General features: G+C 38.2%; 1 long non-coding RNA gene across 2 annotated transcripts; it reads left to right on the top strand.

The window, feature by feature from the left end:
* The first annotated feature begins 171 nt into the window (after positions 1-171).
* LOC106696851 lies at positions 172-15,515 on the top strand. 2 transcript variants are annotated; one of them, XR_001347826.1, is made up of 4 exons: positions 172-851; positions 1,469-1,538; positions 2,813-2,863; positions 13,909-15,515. It is a non-coding gene; the product is annotated as an uncharacterized LOC106696851 (long non-coding RNA). The 2 variants fall into 2 exon arrangements; XR_001347827.1 differs by lacking the exon at positions 2,813-2,863.
* Positions 15,516-16,161: the final 646 nt, after the last annotated feature.

Genomic DNA, 16,161 nt, shown 5'->3' on the forward strand with positions numbered 1-16,161 from the left:
CTTTTTGAGTATCCACTTCAAAGCTACACAGGGAAGAGTTCCTTATTGCAGATGCGCTGTCGGAGACTTGAGAATCCATGGAAATAGGAGGATCGGGAGGCGAAGCTCCGGACGCGCGGGCGGGCGTGCTTTCCGGGAGCAGGCGCTGCGCTCCCCGCGCCCGCCGTCGGTTCCGTGTCCCGAGCTGAGCACCCTGCGCACCTCTGCGCGCTGGCCATTTTCTGATTTCATTTCCTCGGGTTCTGGGCGCTCAGCCTGCGGGCTCCCCGCGCTCCGGTGCGCCGTCGCCCTCGCGCCGCCGCGGAGGGCGGGTGGGGCGCGTCGCCTTCGCGCGGGGAGATGGGAGGCCGGGTTCCCGATCGGCCGGAGGAGACGGAGGGGCCTCCGCGCCGACCTAGACACGGCGGGCGGGTGGTCCCTGGCGACGCGCGCCCCAGGTCTCCCCGAAGGGACCCGTTGCGCGCGGCCCCGGTGTCACCCGGACTGCGCCGACCTCGCCAGCCTCCCCGCCCCCGTGTCTGCAGAGGCTCCTTGCCCTCCCAGGACCCGTCCCAGGAGGAGCCGGCGTGTGCTCAGATCAGGGTCCCGACTGTCGGGTGGAAAGGGTCTCTGAATTTAAGTTCTGTAAATCCAGCCCTGTACCCCGTCTCGTCACTTAACCTTTAGTCCCCAGGGCTTGCTCTTTCCCCCCTCTCCCAAATACAACTTCTAGAGTCTTCTGAGACCCGCACTGCATTCGATTCTATCTTGGAGAGCATTCTTAAGTTAGCGCCTTGAGGCAGTGCGGCTGGAGGTTCAGAGAGGAGGCTTGACACTTTTTCCTCCACCTGCACCAGTTTGAAATGGAAAACGTGAGTTGAAACCAGGTTGGAAACTGACTTTCCACAAGAGGTGGGTTGCAGAATGCAGCCCCCGGGCGCCGTGGCCCGCCTTGGTGATTGGGTGCTGCCCCTGCAGCTGATGTTACAGCTCACGTGGCGGTCAGGTGCAGGGGCTGCTGGAAAGAGGTCTGATATAATCCAATAGAGCCGTTTTATTGGGTTCTATTAACCTGTGTAACCTTGAGCTAAAGCATGGCAGGAGTTTGGTGTAGGAGCCCACATACCAAGCGGAGTATTGAATTTTAATTAGTGCATTACAGGTCTAAAAGTGGAATAGATTCTCCTCAGGTCCCCTTCCTGTTGTTTTACATTTTCCCTAGGATTTTATGTTTAATGAAACAGTTTTAGTATTGAGGGTGGAAAGAGTACCTTTTGATTCATGAAACTTTTCTTTGACAAACTTGAAAACTGAGTAGGTAAACTCTGAAGTGTGATACTGAGATAAGGTAGGAAAGGGAATTTTTAAGATGGCTTCTTGACACTGTTTTGAAACTGCATTGACATTTTAATCTTAAGGACCACAGAAGTACAGAGTTTTCTATGTGCAAGGGACTCTGGCAGTTTAATCCAACCCCATTATTTTACAGAAAGAAATTAACCAGAGAAAGTTACTTGAGATTGAAAAGGAGCTGAAGACTTCATGAACTAGATACTTAAGTAGATAATTCAGACCTCCCTCATGGATATTCCTGTATGAAAATTTGTTTTGATTATGGTATCTTATAAACAGTCAAGTAATTACTAAATTTTTATTTTTCCCCTCCCCGGTTTTGAGTAATTGCCTTAATTTGTGATTTGTACCCATTAGAAGCAAGTGATACAAATTATTTATAGTTAAGAAATATTTACTTTCTATCAATTGAAATAGTACTTTCCAGTTAGTTTGGATTTAATAATTATGTATTTTTATTTCAAGAATGTTTACTTATCTTATTGATTCTGATAGTCCAGGCATGGGAGATTGGCATTTCAAGAGTCTCAGTGTTGGGTGTCTATAACCTTGATATTAATTAGAAATAAAGGTCCTATACACATATAGTAACCAAATTCCAGCATCCCCAGCACCATTACTTAGTGGTCCTCAAATGCAGAAGTCCTGAAGCCCTTGCTGGGGTGGGGTGAATTCTTTGCATCTCTCATGCCACAGTGCTTAGTGTAGGCATTTAGCATTTAGTAAATACTTCTTGGCTTGTGTGCACTTTTCCTGGTGGCTTCATGAAAGATGGACCATGTCTTATCTGTGTAGGCCTTGTGTCAAGTGTAGTGGGTACTCTGTACATGTTTGTGGTCTTGAGTTTAACCAAACTTAAGACCGTAGCCAAGTGTCCTGGAAGTCATCATCATTATATTGTAAACCTGAAATATTTCTGTTTTTTGTGTGTGTTGAGTCAGATACTCTACTAGGCTGAAATCCAGTATTGAAAGATAGCAGGTATCACATATATTAGAAAAATTGCGGCGGGGAAATGTAACATTGAGAATTTTGACCTTTAACATGTTACTGTGACATTGGGAAAGGACACCTTTATTTAATTTTTGGTAGAACACCTTAAGCTAATATACTATGACTTTTCCACTGGAATGAAGTTTGACAACCATGAATTGAATGACCCTAATTGTTACTGTAGGGCCATTTTAAAGCCTTGGTTTTCATCTTGTAAGTATATCTTTTTCAGCATAAAGACCTTTGTAAGAAATATGACTTTGGGGTCCTGGCCCTATAGCTCAGTTGGTTAGAGCATTGTCCCCATACACCAAGGTTGTAGGTTCTATCCCAGTCAAGGCACATACAAGAGTCAACCAATTAGTGCATAAATAAATGGAATAACAAATAGATGTTTCTCTCCTGTTTCCCTTATTCATTCTCTCTCTCCCTCTCTCAAAAAACAACAAAAACTTAAAACAACAACAACAAAAAACAAAACAAAAAGAAAGATAGAAAGAAAGAAAAGAAACATGACTTTGGGAGCCTGGCTACCTTGGTAAGCTGTCCGGAATTGATATTTTACAGTTTTTGGGGCTGTGCTAGATAGGTCATGCATGCTTCATGTTGGTAATACAGCTAACAACAACAACAAAAAACCCATGCAATGAAACCACTATATTTTCTTTTTCTCTAAGTCTTATCACCTTTTTCTTTAATAGATCAGAATAACATGTCTTGTTTATTTAAAAAATTGAGGAAAATTGTCAAGCAGCCTTTTTCTTTAATAGATTAGCATGTTTTGTTTATTTAAAAAAATTAACTGAGGACAATTGTCAAGTATTTCTTTTGGAAAGTACCACCACTCCACCCTTTGAATAGCCTTGGCAAATAATGTTTGGGCAAATGCAGGGCCAATTCCATAGAGCAGTTCCTATTTGAATATGTAGTCGTATAAATAATAGCCTTGACAGGAACAACATCTTTGGACTACATGCATTTTTCTTTCTGCTGACACTATTACTGAACACAGTTGTACAGTAGAGTAGGATGGTGTTTATAGGGGGCAAATAATTATACACCTAACTTTGCTGGTTCTTATATCAGTTCTAGTCTACCTAGCCTGCCTACTGCCAGTGTTGTCCCTTCTACCCAGTTCTTAAATGGATTTTTAAGACTGAAATACATGAAGATTCCTATCCTTTTCAGGAGGTGGGATATGGAATTATTCTGGTTCTCTGAGCATTTATTGTTCACAGAGGTATGGTATTTCACTTTACCCTTGGCATGTACTCAGTTTGTGAGATTCTCAGTTTTAAAAATACTGTACTTCCATTAGGAATTTTGAACTATATGGCATAAACATCTTAGTGAAGTGTGTGTGGAGCATCTAGAATATATCAACATAGGTTTAGATGGAATTAGGATATAGAATCAGGCAATTAATAAGAAATAGGAAGACTATCTAGTCCTTTTCTCTGACACGGGAAGATCATACTTAAGTCATTTAAACAGATGACAGCTTTTTTTTTTTGAGTGTTTATTTTTAAAGGTAACCAGAGAAGCAATTCTACAGCCTTTCTTTAGTAATTGTTAAATAGTCCATAGAATTAATAAGTTGCTCGTGTGGTTCCTTTTTGTATTCCAGATCCCTTGTGGACCTGGAACCTCTTTTAAGCCTGCTTAGAACTCTAACAGCTTGGCCATTTCCCTCTGCTCCTGCCATCCCTGCTCCTTTCAGGCAGCTGGAACCTGTTCTTGTCCAGGGCAAAACTTGCAGAGCCAAGATACTGTGTTACTGCCTTCTGGACTGGAGCTCACTTGGATTGATCCCTTATCAGTGGTTCTCAACCTTCCTAATGCCGCGACCCTTTAATACAGTTCCTCATGTTGTGGTGACCCCCAACCATAAAATTATTTTTGTTGCTACTTCATAACTGTAATTTTGCTACTGTTACGAATCGTAATGTAAATATCTGATATGCAGGATGTATTTTTGTTACAGATTGAACATAATTAAAGCATAGTGATTCATCACAAAAACAATATGTAATTATATATATGTTTTCCGATGGTCTTAGGCGACCCCTGTGAAAGGGTCGTTCGACCCCTAAAGGGGTCGCGACCCACAGGTTGAGAACCGCTGCCTTAGATACTGGAAACAGGCCAGCTAACTGATAGCTGGGCTCTTTGGCTGTAACAATTTGAGCTCTTTTGAAGGGTTAATTTTTTATTTGCAGCAGGTACTCTACACCCTGGACTCATGCACTCATTACTTTGACCCTTTTCCTGACTACCTTGCTATTGGGTTCTCTTCTGCCTTCTTAGCTCAGTCACTTAATGGGTGATTTTCATTCAGTTTCAAAGGTAGCTAGTTATTTTCAAATGCTTGTCTTTCTACCTCTGTCTTCTCTTAGTTTTGAGCTTTTAATTGACTAAATACCTGTTATACTCTCCCACAACACATCTGTTCATTACCTGTGTTTATTTCTAGACTGTGTGTACCATGCCTATTGGGACCAATTCTGTGCTGTTTGTGGCAGTGTCCTCAGTACTCAGTACAGTGTTTGGCACATAGTAGGTGATAAATACATAACTGATTAGATATAAGTTCATCCTAACAGTAAATCTTTGATTAGTATGGAAAATTAGTGTTCATATAGGAATTTAGAATTCATACAAGAAGTTTAGGCATTTCATCATTAGCACTAGAGAGTCTATGTCTGAAATTATAAGCACATTCTTATAAAAAAGCTTCATTAGTCATCTGACAGGGAATTTATTTAAGAAGAAAAGATATACTAGTAACTTTCACCATGTATTGTTAGGTGTTACATGTTTCAATTTTTCTTGAGTTTTATTAATATGTTATATATTATTTTATATTTCTTACACGTAGAAGTTTTATGGCACTATAAAAAAGTGAGTTTAATGGCCCTATTTTTGTAGATTAGTAATTATATACTAAAAAGTAAATTCTCATTAAAAGGCCCTTAAATGCCTGCTCATAAAAAGGAGAGACTGCTTTGATTTTGTTCTCCATACAATCCCAATTATTGTATTGAGGCAAGTCATCAAACTCTTTAGTAGTCTAAACCTTTAATTCGGTTTCAGAACAGTAGTCATGTATTGAATATCCAAATTACCATGTCTTTAACAAGTAGTGCAAACACTGTATATTAAAAAAGTAATGACCATAACTTTTCTTGTGGAATTTCTTGGGCTAATTTTTTAAAGAGGACTTTTGAACTAAATTTCCCATGAAGGCCAAAAATCTCATACTTTTAATGATAGTGCAGTTTGCGTGTATGTGTAGAAGAGGGGGTGGTAATTTTTGTAGTGGTATTTTTAAGTGCACAGTTTACTAATTATGTTGAGGGTAAACACTTTCAACTCTAAAAGGAAAACTTCAATTATCTGAATGAAATGAGGTACATGAAATTAATTCAGATAAGTGGGGGAATCCTTAGTGTAAATGATGCATGTCAAGGGACATGACCTCAATCATGATTTTTTTTCTATATATCAGCTGCTTTTACATTAAGAGATTGTGATTCTTTTTGGTCATGCTAGGAATCATTGATGGGAGGAAGTAAAGTTTGTTCAGTAGTTTGGTTTTTTTTCTTTTGCCACAGAGGGAATCCAGAATGTGGTATTCTGTGACAAGCATAATTGCTCATCTCTTGCTTGTTCTGCCTGCCCTTTTAGGTGGTATACCACAGCCTTCCATTTTGTCACCTTCCTGTCAAATGTCAAATGTGTGTGGGGACTCCTTGAGAATACAGTTTATTTGAAATAGAAGCTATACTCCTGTCCAAACTCAAGATGTTTATACTTCCTATAAGTTGACTTACAGCAAACTGTAAGGGTGAATTGAGCTGTAAAAACTTTGATTTCTCCCTTGACCCCCTTAGGGTTTAACAGTAAGCAGCATCTTTGCAATGTACACCCTTAAAATAGAAACAAATATTGGGACATAACCCCTGACCTTTACAGATCCTAACTTGAAATGAAAATTTTACTGATTGATTAGAGTTTAAGGAAGTTTCAGGAAGATGATTTTTGCTGCCATTCACTAATGCTTGCAGCATTCCAGGGCCCCTGGCATCTGAAGGCTGTTCTGTAATTTGCAGGCAGCCCTGTAGCTGAGATGACAGATTCCTTCAGGAATCTGTTTTGTTTTTAAAGGGAGGTGAGATTATCTGAGCCCCAGAGATGTGTACTGACACCCCTGAGGTGAATTTTGCTTCTTTTATTCAACATTACCTATAGATGCTTTTCTTAAAGAGAACATTGCTCTTAACAGAGCTCCTGTTTCAGCAGGCACCAGCTTCCTTTTCACCTCTTGGTCTTTGAGATATGAAATGATTTATATCTTGATTGCCTTGGGTGGAGTGGCTGTGTTATCAGCAAGCTTTGTATCCAGACTGCTTGAACAAATCCTAGGTCATTGCCTGAGGCCTTCTTAAATATATGCAGGCTGTGAGATTGAAGATTTTAGGCTTTAGGGTCAGTCCAAACTGATTTTGACTCTGCTCTTCATGAATGGCTTGTCTTGGGGGAAGTTAGTGCTCTGGTTTCAGTTTCCTCATCTGTAATGTTGGCATAATATCACTGGGTATATTGAAGTTTTTTGTTTGTTTGTTTGTTAATCCTCATCCTGGGTTATTTTCTTCATTGATTTTTTTTTTTTTTTTTTTTTTTTTTTTTAGAGAGGGTGGAAGGGAGGGAAGGAGGGAGGGAGGGAGGGAAGGAGAGAGAGAAACATCAATGTGAGAGAGACACATTGATTGGTTGCCTCCCACACTCACCCTGAACAGGGTGGGGATCAAACCTGCAACTCTGGTAGGTGCCCTTGTTGACTGGGAAACCCGAGACCCCTTGGTGCCAGGGACCGATGCTCTAACCACTTAGCAACACGGGCCAGCCTGTATTGAGTGTTTTTAAGAGTAATTAATCTTAGTTGCATTGATTTATTGTTATATACAGATAAGTGTTTAAAATGTGAAGTAATGAGCTATTTACCTAGGTCATTGACTGTTTTATAAAGAAATAGGTTTTGTTCATTTGATGATCGAGATAATCAGATTAATTAAATCTTTTAAAATAGGGATCTTGCTCAGATGATTTATAACTATGTGAGACTCTTGCAACCATCAATCTGTTTTTAGACAAAGGATATACTGATGGGGTGGTATAGAGAGGCAGAGTATGTAGTGTTCTCATAGGAGTAAGGCAGACTTGGATTTGTATAAGATGATCCAACACTTGGATTACCTTGGACAGGGTACTTTATTTTTGATTCAAATTTTCATCTGTAAAATGGGTAATATGAGTATAAAGAATGGTAAAGGGTAAAAAAGGATAATAGATAGGTTGTTGTAAAGACAAGAGATGAGGTATACAAAATACTTAATAACTGAATCCATAAATACCAATAGTTATTGTGATCCTGGACAAGTGACTTCCCCTCTTTTCACCTTAGGTTTTCTTATCTTATATAAGCATAAATATATCAGAGAACTAATAGAGTTATTTTGAGGATTAGATGAGATAATGCTTATAAGTGCTCATTAAATATTAAATTCTATTCTTATTTGTATTAATTCAGTTTAGAATAAATTGAACCAATTTTGGGTTAAAATGAAAGAATTTAACAGCTATTTAATGTATTTCTTATGTTGGGGGATATTTAGTATGGATTTAGGATGGCAACTTATTCATAGCTTTTAGTGTTTTCTTAAGACAATAGTTCTCAAATTGTGTCCATCCATACCTGTGGAGATTGGATGGTACTGAAACTATTTTTAAAAAAATATTTTTTATTGATTTCAGAGAGGAAGGAGAGGAAGAGAGAGATAGAAACATCAGTGATGAGAGAGAATCATTGATCTGCCGCCTCCTGCACAGCCCTCACTGAGGATGAGCCCGCAACCTGGGCATGTACCCTTGACTGGAATTGAACCCAGAACCCTTTGGTCCACAGACCGACACCCTATCCACTGAGCCAAGCTGGCCAGGGTTGAAACTTTTTTCATAGTGATACTAACTCTTTGCCTTTTTCACTGCTTTGACATTGATCCTGATGATAGTACAGCAATGGTGGGTAAAACTGTGGGCATTTTAGTAGATATTAAATGGCAGTGGCACCAAAGTATGTTAGTATTCATTGTATTCTTCACTGCCACACATTCAGAGTTTTTAAAAAAGCTAATTTTATTTAAGAATACCCTTGATGAAGCAGTAAAAATTAACTTTATTAAATATTGATCACTGAGTACACTGTTTTAATATTCCGTATGATGAGATAGAAAATATGCAAAAAGCACTTCTGCCATCCCGAGTACATTGGTTTTCTTAAGGAAAACTCTTAAGTGATTTTTTTGAGTTGCTAGCTGAACTAGCCGTATTTTTCATGAAACATCATTTTTACTTGAAAGAATGACTACCAGACAAACTGATTATTTAGAGTTAGATACTTGGCAGTTATTTTCTTGAAAATGAACAAAGTGAGACTGCTCTTCAGGGAAAACAATTGACAGTATTTGTTGCCAATGATAAAATTTGATCTTAGAAGTGAAAATGAAAATTTTGGTTAACTTGTATCACCTGCTCTGCTCTCATCAGCTTTCCTATATATAAAGGTTTTCCTGATGAGATGGATAGTGATATTAATGAATGTGAGTTTTTGCTATGAAATTAATTATGTCATGATTTGGAATATTTATAACTCAATGAACCGATATTTAAAAAGTGATCATTGTTACAAAATTATGGGAAAAGACCCTTATAAAAGCAAGTAACAATACAAAATGTTCATGTGATATTAGATTTCATATTATAGCTAACTTTAACTGCTGCTTGTCAGGTTTTGGTGTAGTATCAAAAAAATCCACAGTTATCTGAAAAGGCTATTAATAGTAACATATACTTTTTTTTCTCAGTACACGTTTGTGTAGAGCTTTTTTCCCCACATAGTTCAAGCAAAACAGTATATCACAACAGATAGAATGTGGAAGTAGATATGAAAATCCAGTTGTCTTCTACTAACTACACCTGAAAGAAATTTGCAAAAGTTGTGAAACAATATCACTTTTGTCACTAAGGTTTTTTTTTTGTTTAGGAAATTTTTCATAAAATGTTATTTGTCATATTAAATATGTTATTAAAATTTTAACATGAATTAAATAGTTAAAAATTTCTCATTTAATTTTTAATATGGTAAATATTGGTAATTATAACTCACATTAACAAAAGCTCTTGGGAGTCCTGAATTTTGAGAACACAAAGGAGTCCTGATACTACAGAGTTTTTGAATTGTTTTTTTATGTTGTTTTTTTTTAGGGAAAGAGGCTAGATTCATCAAATGGGAAAAATTCTAAACTTTAATCTGTTGCATATTTATTTGAAATATGGAGTACATGCCTCTAGTTTTTTTTCTTGGTTGCAAGGACATGTCACTGACCTTCTATATTATTACCCAAATGGGCAGAAGATTCCTGTATTTGTTTTAAAGATTTTTATTTCTATTTAAGATTGATAGGGTTGCTATCTGGAACTGAGATTTGGTTAATGGTTATTCCAATCAGCACATTCATTCTTGATACCATTCTTGGTTGTGAGCTATTCATGCAGTTTTCTGAGCTGTTTAGCAAGGCAAGCTATTTTAGGGTTGTGGTGAAATTTCACTTTGCTGAAAATGAACTACCATTTTCTCTGAAGTCTTTACACTACTAGGCTTAATCTGTCTGCTGTTGGAGTCTTCCTGCTATTCATAGTGATTTTCTAGTCAGTTTACAACTTATGAATGTATTTGTGAATTAGTTGTTTGCAACAGTATATGAATTATGGATGGGTTCTATAGTGCCATTAATAGTATGGACATAGTCTCATTGTGGACTGTTAACATCTTCCTGTCAAGAATTATATTTTAACTCCTAGAAATCTGGTCAAATACATTTATCCATTGCAGTCCCATGGTGGCAAGAAACTCCCCTCTCCCCTTACAATAGAAAGAGGAGTGTTAAAGTTTTAATAAAATCAAGAGATACCTAATTCTAAAGCTATGCTGAAGAGACACAGGTATCTTAGGCACCCCAAGTGGGTAGAGGATGGTGGGGAACACTCTCAGAGCAGGTATGTTTGGTATATTTAGCAATGGTTGGGGGAAAAAGAAAAGGTATTCTCCTTGGAGGTGATATATTCTCTTTTGGGGCATTTGTTAAAAAGTAAAAGATATCTTAAGATGGGTAGTCCTAGGTTGGGAAATTCATCTATATAGGGTTCTGTTTTATTGTTCTCTTATGTGTGGGTATTGTATGAGCTGAGCTCAAGAAACAGAATGACAGGACTATTGGGAAGGTTGACCTTACAGATTTATGGGTCAGAGCTTGAATATAGAAGGAAATCGATCAACTCCAGGGGCAGTCATGATCAGGAAGAGTAGTGGAGGCCAGGGGAGTGTTGGAATATGCAAATTGTTCATAAGGGTCCCAAACAAATTCACCTCACAGGTGATAGCTGGCACAGTTCAGTCCAAGAATGCTGTGATTCAGCCTACTGTTCTAGAGTCTCTAGCAGGAAATAAAGACTTTTAAGACTGGTATCCAGTATAGGAAGCCTATACAGCAGAAATACAGAATCAGGAGGACTAGGGGGACACAGGAGAGGCCAACATTGGAGAATTAGACTTCGACCTGAGGCTGAGCTCTTTGCCTTCTTTCTGCCCACGGGCAATATTTACCCCTTGGATTGAGGCAAGGCTGAGTTAAAGTAGAAAGTAAAGTGATTATAGTTGTCTGCTGGAGTGACAGGCCTACCCAAGAAATACAGCGATGTGTTGCTTACATTCTGAGAAGTTGGGATACATTCTGAGAAATGACTTGTTAGGCAATTCTATTGTTGTGTGAACATCATAGAGTGCACTTGTACAAACCTAGGTGGTATAGCCTACTTACACACCTAGGCTCTATGGTCTAGTCCAGTGGTCGGCAAACTGCGGCTCATGAGCCACATGCGGCTCTTTGGCCCCTTGAGTGTGGCTCTTCCACAAAATACAGACTTCTGCGCATGGGCCACGAAGTTCAATCACACTGTACGTGTGCGCCCGCACGTGGTATTTTGTGGAAGAGCCACACTCAAGGTGCCAAAGAGCCGCATGTGGCTCGCGAGCCGCAGTTTGCCGACCACTGGTCTAGTCTATTGCTCCTAAGCTACAAGCTTGTATAGCATGTTACTGTACTGAACACTAAGCATTTGTAATATAGTGGGAAGTACTTGTGCATAAACATATCTAAACAAATGATACAGTAAAAATATCATCCTAATAAAGACATAATATGCAAATTGGCCGTCACTTTACAAAAAGATGGCGGTGCCCACAGCCAATAAGAAGGGAATATGCAAATTGACGTGACAAAGATGGCAGTGGCTGGGCTGGGACGAAGGCGTTCCACCTCTCCCCGGCCACTCCCGGCCTCTGGGCAGTGCCCACAGAGCAGCCAGGGTGGGGTGAGATGTTGGCTATGAGGGGGGGCGGGGGAGGAGGGAGCTATAGGTGGGTGGCAGGGCCCGAGCGAAGGCGGGAGGCGGCTCTGGCCCGAAGCGAAGTTGGAAGGCGGCAGCCAGAGTGAAGGCCTGGGTCCTGGGTGCCGGAGGGAAGCCGGTGCCGGCAGCCAGGGGAAGGAAGGCCTATTCTTGCACGAATCTTCGTGCATTGAGCCTTTAGTATAAAAGATAAAAAGTGGTATACCTAATAGGACACTTACCATGAATGGAGGTTGTAGGATTAGAAGTTACTTTGGGTGAGTCATTGAGTGAGTGGTGAGTGAATGTGAAGGCTTAAGATATTACTGTACACTACTGTAGACTTTATAAACACTGCACACTAAATTTATTAAGAATATTTCTCTTTTCAATAATAAATTAACCTTAGCTTACTATAACTTTTTAACATAAACTTTTATTTATTTTTAAATATGTTTACATTTTTATTGATTTTTAGATAGAGAGGAAGGGAAAGGGAGAGATAGAAACATCAACGAGAGAGAGAGAGACATCCATCGGTTGCCTCCTGCATAACCCCTACTGGGGATCAGGCCAGCAACCCGGGCATGTACCCTAACTTGGAATCGAACTTGGGATCTCTTGTCTATGGGACGATGTTCAGTCCACTGAGTCACACCAGCCAGGTTAAGTTACAAACTTTTAAATTTTAACTTTTTACTCTTTTGTAATAACAGCTTAAAACACAAAAATAAAGTTATGCAAATATATTTTCTTTATATCCTTATTTTATAAGCTTTATATTTACCATTTTTTATTTTGATTCTTTACTTTTTAAGCATTTTTGTTAAAAACTAACACACACACACACATTAGCCTAGACCTACACAGTGTCAGGATCATCTGTATCACTACTTTTTACCTCCACATCTTGTCCCACTGGGAAGTCTTCGGGGGCAGTAACAGCATGGAGCTGTCATCTCCTTTAACAATGCCTGCTTCAGCTCCAGAAAGACCTGCCTGAGTTCTTTAAAAAAAAAAAAAAATTAAAAATAGATATTTTAATTGATTTTAGAGAGGAAGGGAGAGGGAGAGAGAGAAACATCAATGATAAGTCTCACTGATGGGCTGCCTCTTGCACACCTCCTACTGGGGATGGAGCCTGCAACCTGGTTATTTGTCCTAACTGGGAATCGAACCATGACCTCCTGGTTCATAGGTCGACACTCAATCACTGAGCCATGCCAGCCAGGCTGGTTTCTTCTTGAGGAGGTGTCCCTCTTTACAGAAGTATATTCATATTTGTTTGCTTGATTTTTTTTTCTTTTTTAAAATCATACATTCACTTGTAAGGAGCTAATGTACCATAAACATTTCCTCTGTATTAGTGAAACAATTCGGTGTTGAGGTCCATGTTTTCAAACTTTTGAGGAGCTCATTGGTCTATAAGAGTTTCTGCTAAACCCTTCACTATGGATTTTCTTTGGGTTTCTTCTTATGGGATCACTATATATGCAGTTTGTTGTTGGCCAAAACGTCATTCTGTAGCGCATGACTGTGTTAAATGATTGGATAGAAGTAAACGGGAACAACTGGGTTCCATATGCAAGAGACACTAGGTATCATATTATCTACCCACTAAATATCCTGTAGGCCAGGGGTCAGCAAACTTCTTTAAAGTACCAGATAGTAAATATTTTGGCATTTATGGGTCACACAGTCTCTACTGTACCTGCTTAAGTCTGCCATTGTAGCATGAAAGCAGCCATAGAAAAATATGAAAATGAATAAGTAGCCATGTTCTTATAAAACCTTATTTTTGGAGACTGAAATTTGTATTTCATGTAATTTTCATAGGTCACTAATTTTCATATTAGTCTTCTAAAAACTTTTCAAAAGTTTTAAAACTTTTTTTTTTAATAGAAAATTTATTCTTAGGTCGTGGTATACCTAATAGGGCACTTATGTCCTGTGGGATCTAGTTTACTGACCCCTGTTTTAGGCAAATAAATGACTATAGTTATGATGCAGAAAGCTTTGCATTACTGAAATAGTTGTTCTCCAGGACAACACTGTTGGTGACACTGTCTTGTTTTATAGGTGACACAGATGATAAAAATCCGTTCGAGAATTTATATGTGACATCTGCAGCAGGTTCAGATCTCTCAGCTATAAGACAAACTGGATACTTCGTAAAGATTTTCATCTGTTATGCACAGAGAGCCAAATCCGTTACTGAAATTGTCTGGGTGAGCTGCCTGCTGGGTCCAGTGATGCACTAGTAGACAAAGAAGTTGAAAAAGAAGGCTGACTGGATGACTGGCAGAATGTGACACCAATATGGCATCAAGAAGCCCTACTATGAGTCCAAGGACTTTGACTATGACTAAATAAAAATGACTTCTTTTTTGGTGGGGTGGGGGTGAGGGTGGTTGAAGTAAATTTGATATTTACTTGGGGAATGTGCAATGTATTCTCATTCAATAGTGATATATGGTAATTGCCTTGGAATCAATCTTTAAAGTTCATATATATATATTGAAGTTATGTAGTTATACTTTTTATTATTGGGTTCTCTTACCACAAAGTAAATACTGTAAAGACAAACATTTGCTTAATTTAAAAATGTTAACCTAAAAAGATTGATTTAAGGACTATGATTTTCACATAGAAATTTTCACTTAGGGCATTTTATTTATAAAAAGTTACTGTACCCCGAACTTTCTAGGAAAACATCCTTTTCTGTAGTTTCTTGAAAGTCAGTAGGAAATCATACTGTACAGTATTAATATAGAACAGTTAATAAATTAATAACCATTAAAAATAACTAATAACTTCAGATCTATTAACTAAATTTACTTAAAATAATTTAAGGAGTGGGTGTGAACTGGAAATAAACCTATGTATTTACTAAAATTATTGAATCACAAGAAAACTAGAGCATCAAAGTATTCTCTAAACCAAATCAGTATTTTATTTGGTTAGAGTCCCTGCTTTTGGCATCCATCTATTTAGATCACTTATAGAGGCTTTGAAAGCAGTTCTGGGAAATGAGGTGGGTAGATTTTCTCAAAGTTGATTCCCATTTATTTCCTCAGTGAATCTTGAACATTTTTTTCTTCTTAGTATTCAAGAAAAACTCTGTCAGTCCAGGATATAAAACATAGGTTACATTATATATAGTTCATACAGTTTATTTACAAACAGAAAAAGATTCCCTCTTGACTTACCTTGAAATCTTTATTCAAGGCCTGTACCATTCAATTTGTCAGCGTGCTGCTGCCACTACAGCTCGCTTTTGGTCAGAATGCAGTGAAGCTAACATAGCCATTCTGCTGGGAAAAGAGTTCCCGGTTGCTGAGAGTGGAAGTTACACACATCTCATTTACAAGTCAGATCAGAGATCAGAATCATACAATAGCTTTATATGGAATTGATTTCATTTCATGGTTTTTAAGCTATGTTTTTCATTGAAGCAATGCCTATAACTAAAAGACAGGTGTGTTGTAGCATTTGAATGCCTTAAATTCTTTTGAATCTGGAATAAAGGGATGTTTAGATCCTAAAACTCAGGGATTTTGAAATGAAATGCTCTGTCATTCATTGATTGTGCCATAATTGAACTGCCTTGCAGATTTTTATTTGGGATTATTGTAATTAATATTTGGAAAACTTTACCATTTTCAAATATAAGTTATTTTAGGAAAGACTGTGTGTGTGTGTTCGTGTGTGTTCGTGTGTGTGTGTTCTTAAATGAAGCAGCAAACACCGTTTTACCTTGTAAATAGGCTTTACTTAATAAGAAATATATGCATTTAACATTGATAGGCATTTAAACCAGGAATTACGTTGTGGTTTTCTGGGGAGAGGACATAAAATAGAGCACTTTATAGTTTGCCACTATTATTTTTTCTTAAAGTAAACCTTTTAAAAAATATTGCATAGAGAAGAATGCTTAAATATAACAATTGGTTGCCGGTATTCTTGTTTTTCTTGTTCTTACTGAAATTGAGAAGATATAAAAATGGATATGGAAAACTAGCTCCCTGCAGCAAGGAAGTGCTATTTATTGGAATTTGAAAACATAGTTGCAGGAAAGCTTCTGAGTTAATCTTTTAGATAATTGATTTGAGTGTAACCAGGAGAAGAAAATCCAGGTGTTTCAAACTAGTTTTGTATCAGTAGTCAAAACATTTAGTTTTATCCTTTCTCATTCCTACCACGTGGTGAGGTCTCATTAATTGATTTCTAGTATGACAAATCATTAGGATTTAGACAGTTCTTGACAATTTCATCAGTTACATCTTTTTGTCCACTCTATTTTACATAGGACTTGTTTAGTTCTATTTATAG

This window comes from Myotis lucifugus, unplaced genomic scaffold (assembly GCF_000147115.1).
Source record: "Myotis lucifugus unplaced genomic scaffold, Myoluc2.0 scaffold_32, whole genome shotgun sequence".
Taxonomy (NCBI): domain Eukaryota; kingdom Metazoa; phylum Chordata; class Mammalia; order Chiroptera; family Vespertilionidae; genus Myotis; species Myotis lucifugus.